A 9,295-nucleotide genomic window follows, 5' to 3' on the forward strand; every position below is an offset into this window, starting at 1 on the left:
ACTCGTTTTATCTCGCGTTTGAATTAAATGGAACTAAAATTTTCAAGGAAACGAGACGATATAGAAAGATTAGCGCCATACTTAACATTTCTGAAACACACGCGTAGAATTATTCAGTTGGTAACGCTCGAACGTATTTTATTCGACTCGGAGAAGAGGTATTGACATTTATATTCTTTCTTCGTTGGCGTTCCATGAACAAGACAATCCGTCCGATGTTGGCAAGGTGTGGTTTCACCGACATAACTGCCATATAAACGCCACACGGTTTCGGACGTAAGTGGTTTCCGGCTTTTTCGGTTTATAATCGGCCAGCGATTACCGAAGTAGCGTCCTGGGGCCGGTCCCTGGGTGCCTACTGTTGGACTTGTCCCTCCTTTCCCCTCCGACTCGGGCCCGACGGGGGTGTACGATTAGAGGCGTAGCTTTCCTATACAGGCCTCTTCAGCGATGATCAGATACCAGCCTTGCCTGGACACCCACCTGATTTTTTATCTTTATTCTGAAACGGTGACACTTCCGACAGGTTATCCCTGACAAATCGAGCTCGATCAAGGAGAAATATTACGGAGGTGTGTCCTGAAATTCGCTATTATTCCTCGAGAGTGCATCGATCTGCCAGAGCACAGATATCTCCGCGCTTGCCTCGTATCTTTTTTACTTAAAGCTGGCTACGCTTTTCCACAGGCATCTTTGAATCATCAAAGATTGAATCAATCGCGATCGTTGATACAACTTCGAGCATTTTCCCGAATCTCACTGCCACTGAATTTCACCAAACGTCTATTTTCCTATCTTCTTCGTCGACGTTGTTGTCTACTGCCGCTTCTATTCTCGAGCAGCGCCTCGGCAACGCACGAGACGACAATGTTTCTCACGTGGCGAAAAATGATCGGCGATCGCATTGAAAGGCCCTGTACCGGCTTCTAACCGCGTCCACCGTCGGTTAGCCGTGTAGGTGTACACTCGGATAGAAAGAGGTGGGGGTAAAGGTCGGGGGAGGGTGGTTTAATCACGGGGGCTATCACAATCCCTAAGTGGGCTTCCTGCCCGCTTCGGAATTATAGATAATGTCAGATAATAATAACACACCCTGTAGGGGCAGGCCCCGGAGCCCACCACAGGCAATAAGTATAAGGTAACCTGAAGACGAAGAAAGGGGAGCGGAGGGGAGGTAAACCTGGCGGTGGTGGTGGTGGTGGTGGTGATGGTGGTGGTGGTATTAGTAGGAGGATAAGTATAGGCTGTGAGAAGGCAAGTGGGTTGAGGTGGACGAAGGAGAAACGAGAAGAAAGAGGGACCCCGAGACTTCGCTTCTTCAGGGTTAGCCTTCTGGTAGAAGCTGGGAGTCAGGAGTCGGGCCCAGCAGTCTGGGGGCCTCATACGTGCCGGGCCATGGGGTCATCCGGGACCCCCGTTTCCCAGCCCCACCCCCCGCACCCTTACTTGCCAACTTTTTCTTCATCTTACTCCGTACACCTTTCGCGACCCCACCTTTCCGACTGCAACGCGGGATATCGCATAACATACTCCCTTCAGAGACTCCGTCCCTTTCTTCGTTTCGTCCTTTTGTTTTCCTTCCCTTCGCGTACCCCTTTCGATACTCGCTCTTCTTCGTCCTACGCTCCTTCTTTCGCTCGCGTAGATGCGAAATTTTATCCCGCAACGGTTAGTAGACGCACGAGGCACGTTAAGAAAGTCTCTCGCGTTGAAATCCCGTTTGAAAGAAACGTATCGATAACCATTTTACCGTGTCGAACAACTTTCGAAGGAGAGACAACGAGCAACCGCCGATAACATGGAGGCTTCTTATCGTTCGATCTTTGCACGCGATAAGACGGCAAGAGGCATCGAAACGTAAATTGGTTCGCTAGGTACGTACCGGAGGTTTAACGTTCTCCAGCGACGGTTTCCAACCACGGCAGAATCTGCGTCGGTTTCGTTCCGCCGTCGTCAGTCAGCCTCCTTCCATTAATTACCACGCAGAAATGAGATTACGCCTCGGCGCCGTGGCGAATCTCACGCGTACGCCACGATCCACCCCTTGTGGCGACGTAACGCTACCATAACACGGCGTGAAGCGACGATGCGACCTTCGTCCTTTGCCGAAACCTCCGCGGACACCTGTTCCATCGTATTTCTTTCATCGCGAAACGACGCGTACCGAATGCACGGAGCTGCTGCATATTACGCGTTAAACGGGTTAGAATGTTCAAAGAAATCACCCTCGGCGATCACACCCCCTGACGGTGACCCGTTCACCCCGTTTGAACGCGTGCCATCGCCTATCGAATGGGAGGGAAGTGTCGTATTCGGTGAAGGGATGTAGCAACGGGATCAAGAAGGGCGGACAGATGGGGGGCGTATCTCTACCGACGCCTCTGCATATCTGTGCGACGCTTTTCCACCCCCGTGCACGCACCGTAAGTGCCTGTATGACCGCGGTGTCTTCCTTGCTTGCCCCGATTCGTTTTGTGCCCCGTGAATACCAGCCATTCGTAGGGGAGCTGCTAAAGAGAAAAATTATAGCAATAACGGGTGATCGTGTCGCGCGGGGTAATTGTCGCGGAATCGGTGGGTTACGTTCGTGCGATGGGTTCGTAATGTATTGGTCATTATCGCAACGCGACGAGTTGCGGTCGTAAAAATTGCTTTATACAGGATACAGTACATATTTGCTTCTTCGATACTCGGAGAATTTTTTAACCATTTTTTCGTTATTTATTCATTCACGGCAGTAAGATCATTGAAAACAGACGAAGCATCTCGAAAGTTAAACCGATCGACACTATCCACTCTTTATAAAATTCTCGTTTCATGGTACGTAATTAGGGTTCTTCGTGTTTAAAAAAACAAAGGACTGTTTTTCGTGAATGCACTTGCCATTAAGCGACGGCATAAGTAATCGCAGATTCCAAGGTACATTTTAGAAAATGATATTCGGAATTGTTATTTTTCTCTGCATTTCGATCGATGGAGATGATCGGCGTGACATTCGAAAATCTCAAATAACGACAGTGGGATGGGAACGACGAAGATCTAAAGCGAGTTACGGCTCGGTAAACGTTTCGGAGGACGAGTGATAAAAGAACACGGCGGATACCCCAGTATTATTGGCATGTATGATCGTTCGAACGAAACGATTAAGACAAACGTACAAAGAACGATGATGTTCGATCGATATAGACATTGGATAATTTAGAACGGGGTCAATTTTTGCATCTAACGTTTGGAAAGATTGATAACGAATAGCAGCGACCTGTAACGCGTCGATTTGACAGAAAATGCACATGCCCATGGCGGTGAATTAGATGAAAAGTTCGACAATAGTCTCAACAAGGAAGATGATATTCGAATGGGATTTTCATTTCCTGGCAAATTCCAACATCCGCTGGTCCCCCGCTGATGGAATATTTTTCCAGTAGCAACCGTAAAACTGTATACCAAACTCTGGCAAACTATGTTAATCCCCCTATAAGACCTGCTAACACAATTAGGACAACGGGAAACGTAATTATCCTGGTCGGAGAATCAGCCCGTGGCGCGGCATCCTGGAATTACGAATCGACGGAACACGAGGCGAAAGAGAAAACAGGAGAACGAGCCGGAGCGAAAGGAAAATGCATTTCAGTCGGCAATCTAAGACAATATCGCCCGGTCGTATGAAAAGTTCGTTAATTGCAGGCTGGCACACGGAAGGTTGATCGAAATATCTGCGTGTAGCCCGGCAAGCAATGATTCCACCGGCAAACTCAAACATCAACGCGCGTATAATATTTACCTAGAAACGTGCAAATAAATGGGCGCTCGACATTGAAATTGCTCGACGCGAAATCAAATTATTTGACATCAAAGTTAAACGAACGGTTTGAAATATCCATTGTGCGCGCGAAATTAAAAACGAAAAGGAATATTAAACGAGAGCAAACAAATTAAAAAAAAAAAGAGGCTGGAAAAAGGGACAAAAAAAACACTTACACACACACACACACACACACACACACACACTGCAGAAAGAAGCAAATGGGAAAAAATAAAGCGGCGAACAGAACGGTAAATTCGTCAGTTGGTTCGTTCGAGAGAAAATTATTTACATTGTCCAGACGAAATCGCTATTCCGAGGACTAGATCGTCGGTGATTTTCGCCTACCTATCGACAGCCCTAAGGGCGTCTCGTCGCTCGAGGAATCGCGTCGTCATCGCCGATGGACCGTAATAGTACCTGTTGTTAATAAAAACACGAGGTCAAACGTGCCGTAACATCATCAGCTAGGGAAGGAACGAGGAGGGGGGAATCGGGTTTCCGAGCGAAGTGTGATTTCACTGGAGTGTACTCTGTCATGCGCCAGGTGCCGGAGGATCCTCGTGTCCATGGGGTGGAAGAGGCGAGGGCGGTGCTGATTGCAACGCTAGGAACTTCTAACGGGTGTTACCGAGGTTCACGGTGGTTCGCGAGAAGTCAAGTGGGGCTTTCGTCAGGGCCACCACCACTTGTAGCTAGGTATCGGAGGTGTGCAAGCCGGTTATTTTCGAGGTCTGTTCACCCCAAGCTGCGTTAGAGCTCGCTTCGCAGCAGCCTCACCCCGTTTACACGTTTCGACCCTTTCGTCTGTGAATTCGACCCCCGTGTAGGCGATCGACTGGTGGCCCGTACGGGCGCCCCGAATCGAAACGGAGCCTGCCACTGCGAGGACTTAAGAAGAAATATGAACGGAGATATTTTATGAATGTGTCCGTACGATAAAAACCCGGAACAACCCTACACGCGTCTCTGCTCCACGGTTTAGCAAGAACGCGCGAGTACATTATTAAAGGGAACGATATGTAAACACAGCCGCGTACGAACAGTGCCTGGAATAAATAATTCCCGACAACGGAGTTGGCGAAGGTCGATCGTCGGGCAACCAGAACAGAAACTACTTGGAAGTTTCGATAATCGTCGGGGCTGACCTCGGAACTCGGTCCTAAACTACTTGACGTTCTATCATCGGGTTGTCGCACGAAGAACAATGGACACGTAGATAGAAAAGGGAGCGATTTTCAGAAAGTTTTGCCACCTGTTCGCGTTACATCTATCTTTTTCCCTTTTTTTATTCGGGAATCGGCGATCAACGGTCGCTGAAAAAGTATTCAAAGTTTTTTTTCGCAAGAGGTAATACGGTGCGAGGAGGGTGAGATTTTGGCGGAGAAGAAGTCTAGGGAGAGGGTGGCTGGTCGAGATTGCGTGCGTTTACAAAGCAAATGGCTTGAAAATAACCGAGCGGTGTGCCCCGTGGGCTCCGCGGGGAGAAAGCTTTCGATGGACGTACGAGGGTGGCCGAGGGAAAAAGACAGGGAAAATCGAGAGAGGGATGGAGACACGTTGTACGACAGAGGGGGTTTGAAACCACCCACCGGTGGCAGAGAATCGAGAAGAGGCCCGTAAGGAGAGAGAGAAACGAACCGTAGAAGCGAGATGGAAGAACAGAGGGGGGTCAGGAAGGGGTGGTATAATCGATGCGGACATGTGCAGTTCCCTCGGGGGTAGCAACCCCTAACTCGCCAAACCTATTTATACAACAATACCCGGTACAACCCCCCATAAACCACCCTCGCGCTGGACCGCCGTGGCTGCTGTTGCTGTTGCTGTTGCTGCACACTCCACCGCCCTTCACCGTCATCCTTCTCCCCGCCTGCTGCCTTCGGTTTATAATCAACCCCTCTTTTTCTCTCGCTCTCGTTCTCTTTCACGCCGTTTACCCTCTCCTAGATGTACGAACAGTTTATCTTGGGGCCCACGCCACGAGGACTGGTATTTTAAATAGCAAATACTTATCTCGCTACCGAGGCAGGGTGGAAGTACCGATAAGCGGGCCGAGAGGGTAGATACGAGCACGCGACTACGACTGAGAAATGTAAGAGGAAAGACGCGTGACGTGACGTTTCTCGCCGTTCTTCGTGTCAAATTAAAATGCACGGAGAAAAAGAAAGAAGCCAGCGATCGTATTTATAATTTATGGTATTAATACGATACGCGCGTAACGGAAGATTTCGACGCCTATTTACACTGGACGAAGTTTGAAAATTCCTCGCGTGTTTAAAATTCGCGTACACGCGCCGTACCATCGAACCCGAGACGCGTATACGACGAATAAACCAGGGAGGTACTTTACAGGCGAAAATAAAGCGATTCACATAGCGACGTTATTTACATACGTCGCCGGGTGTCTCGGTAATAGGAATGCCATAAGAACTTCCGTTCCGGGGCCAGCCACCCGTACAGGGCCACTCTTACCGCGTGCGTGTGTGCACGTGATTCAGCAGATCTACGGATCAACGGGCGGACAATCCGGAGCAATTAGCATAAGTATATTTATGCAGATCGTTTCTTCTTGACGAGAAACGTGGAGTTCGGAAACGGATGGAACGGCCAGTTTTTTCCTACCGAAACGAAATTCGTATACGGCCAAGATCGAGACCTTTAATACTTGAGAAAAAAGAAAAGAAAAAGAAGAGAACAGCTATCGCTGTTACACGACGTGTCCGTAAGACTGGACCAGCTGAGGCACGAGTAATCCGGATTTCGGATTAGCCTAAGCCCAGCCTGAACACCAGGAGGTCGTTCTGGACACTTCTACCGTCTGTCCGGTTGAAGCGAGACGAAAATAAGTCGGTCTACGCGCCACGAAAAAGACACGTTTCATCCGCGTCTCGTCTCCGATCGGTGACAACGGCCGCTAGACGTTTCCATTGTACATCCGCTCGTCGTCCCGATATTCCTCCACGAATATTATACGCTTCCAAGAACAGTCGGTTCGCGGAAGAATCGAATCAGAAGCGTATACGACAATAGACGGGATTCAAAAGGTTTCTCAAAGGCAGACAAATAATCCGAAATTATACGACGCTCAATGACACGTAATTGACTCGTATCGACGTATTGTCGTTTCTTACGGGACGATACGAGCCGGACGGCCGATGACTGGAAAACGTTACGAAGCAACGTACGGTATAATCGATGCTGGTTTGCCGAGGAAATCGCGCCGATCAAACGGCAACAGCAAGGGTTAATTGGTAGCTTTGCCACGTTAATTCGTGCCGGTGACGAGCGCTGGGGTTGGAACGTGCGCGGTAAGCCCGCCATGATTTGTAAGGCCTCCTTGCGTAATGATAGAAGAAGGACGCGAGGGTTTGCACGACAGGGGCTTGTTGTCCGACACGTGCTCCGGCACGTGAGCGTTCGGAACGCTTTCGACTGTGACACGATCCCCTTCTCCGCATCTTGGTCTTCCAAACGCATCTCGCGTTCTCCTTTAATTCCAGCCTGGCCAACCCTGGTAATCGTTTCTATATCTCCTTCAACGATCTTTCATTTTCTAATGAAAACACTCGCAACCTCTCGCAAACTTTTGCATCGTAATTTACGCAAAAGTTTTAAACGCTAAAGCTTCTTACGCATTTGTCGGCTAACTGCTGGTCGCCTACGTAAGTGTTAACTACAAGTTCGACATTCGTTCAACGTACAAGGCCACGGTTTAGGCGAGCGAATACGGTGCTCCAATGGACCGTCGTTCTGACAAGTATGTCGGAACGATCAGATATACAAATTCTTGAGACAACGTGCATTGCTTCTTCGCACGTTTGATGCAAATTGAAACGTTCTGCTTCTTTAAAGATAGAAAATCCTCCGCATCTGTTGCTACGGTAGATCGAAAAAATATTGTCACGCGGATAGTTTGCTTGTTAGAGACGTTTGTATCAAACATATTAGAACGAGATGGAGATTTAATTCGAGGAATCGTTGCGCGAAAATTCCTCCGTGGCCGAAATGCTCCTTACGCGAACGAGAGGGTAACGAAAATGATACGGTAGGGTGTATACCGACCCGCTGGGACGGTTTGTCTCTGCAAGACTCCCGCGAGACCCCCGTGGTAGTTCCTGGGGCGCGGAGGCGGGCACGCATCTGTCGAATCTCCCGATGGATCTTCTGCAAGAGATCCGTCAGGACACGTATTACACGCTACGCTGACGCCCTTCGCCCTGCGAATCGCTGTTACAATGTACACACGCTGTACGTTGGTCGGTACTCTATCCGGTTAAATTCCATGATAAACTCCCGCGAGGACGCGGCTACGTAGCTCGACAAGGGATGAAAAGATTTAGAGGACGCTTTGCAGAAAAACGATCTCACCCTCGGATCGTTGCTGTCGTTAACTTTAAAGCAACTGGCCGCTACGCTAACTCTCGCACCCGAGTGTATCAATTTGTTAACAACGTTGATGAATCGACGAACGACGAGTCGTAGCTTGTGAATTCGTCTTTCGTATTTAATTTTGAATCGAATCGATACGGTTATTTGTCATTTCTACGATTTATTCGAACGTCGCTATTCGATAATATCGTTATTTTTATACAATTTATTGCTAATTAATCGACAACGATGCTCCAATTTTATTACCACGGTCGTTGATTATCGTTCGCGTAAGGCAATCTATCGGTATTAATAATTTGTAATTAACTAAAATCTCGCTGTTATGTTACTGGAAATCCGTGCAACAGAACCTCGATGATCGTCTTTTCCTTTCTCGCGAAACATTCAAGAATCGTTCCGAGTGCTTCAAAGTTCACCGAAAATCCATCCGTAACGTCTATAAGACGAATCACGTATATAACGAATAGGAATAACGTGTAGAGGAAGAGGAGATATGAAAGAAGACATAAACGCGCTGGCAGAATGTAAGAAGAAAAAGAAGAAATAGTTAGCAGTCAACGAGCATGTCCCAGAAACTCGTCAGGAAGACAAACGTTCGCTGCAATATTAAAGAGGTGCTCGGTCGCGTTTGCGGCGCCACGTTTTCGCGCCACTGAAAAATACATAGCTACCTGGGGACACGATGGTAAACTGTGACAGCGGACCACAGACACTACGTAAGTACTTAAGGGAGACACACTTGTAGGAGCGGTCGCGCGGGGGTCGATAGCACGTGTGTACACACGCTTGTAACGCTCGAAACACACGGACGAGACGTAGCACGGCAACGTTTCTGTCCCCAATGGGACTGTCAGGGATACGGGAACGGCGGAGTTGCAGCCCCGAGGAGCCGTACAACCCCCGGAGGGCAGAAACACATCAAAATCGAATTCACCAGATGTCCAGGAAAACGAATCTCCCGCACCCTCTCCAACGTGGAAAACGACATTGCACCCGTTAACGATGTTAGGCCAAAGCTAGGACCCCTGAGTCGCAGATGCGTTTGCGGACAGCGATTTAAGGGGGTGGCGGGCTAAAGTATTCGAGACTCGAGTATCGACAGTC

Source organism: Bombus huntii, chromosome 8 (genome assembly GCF_024542735.1).
Source record: "Bombus huntii isolate Logan2020A chromosome 8, iyBomHunt1.1, whole genome shotgun sequence".
Taxonomy (NCBI): Eukaryota; Metazoa; Arthropoda; class Insecta; order Hymenoptera; family Apidae; genus Bombus; species Bombus huntii.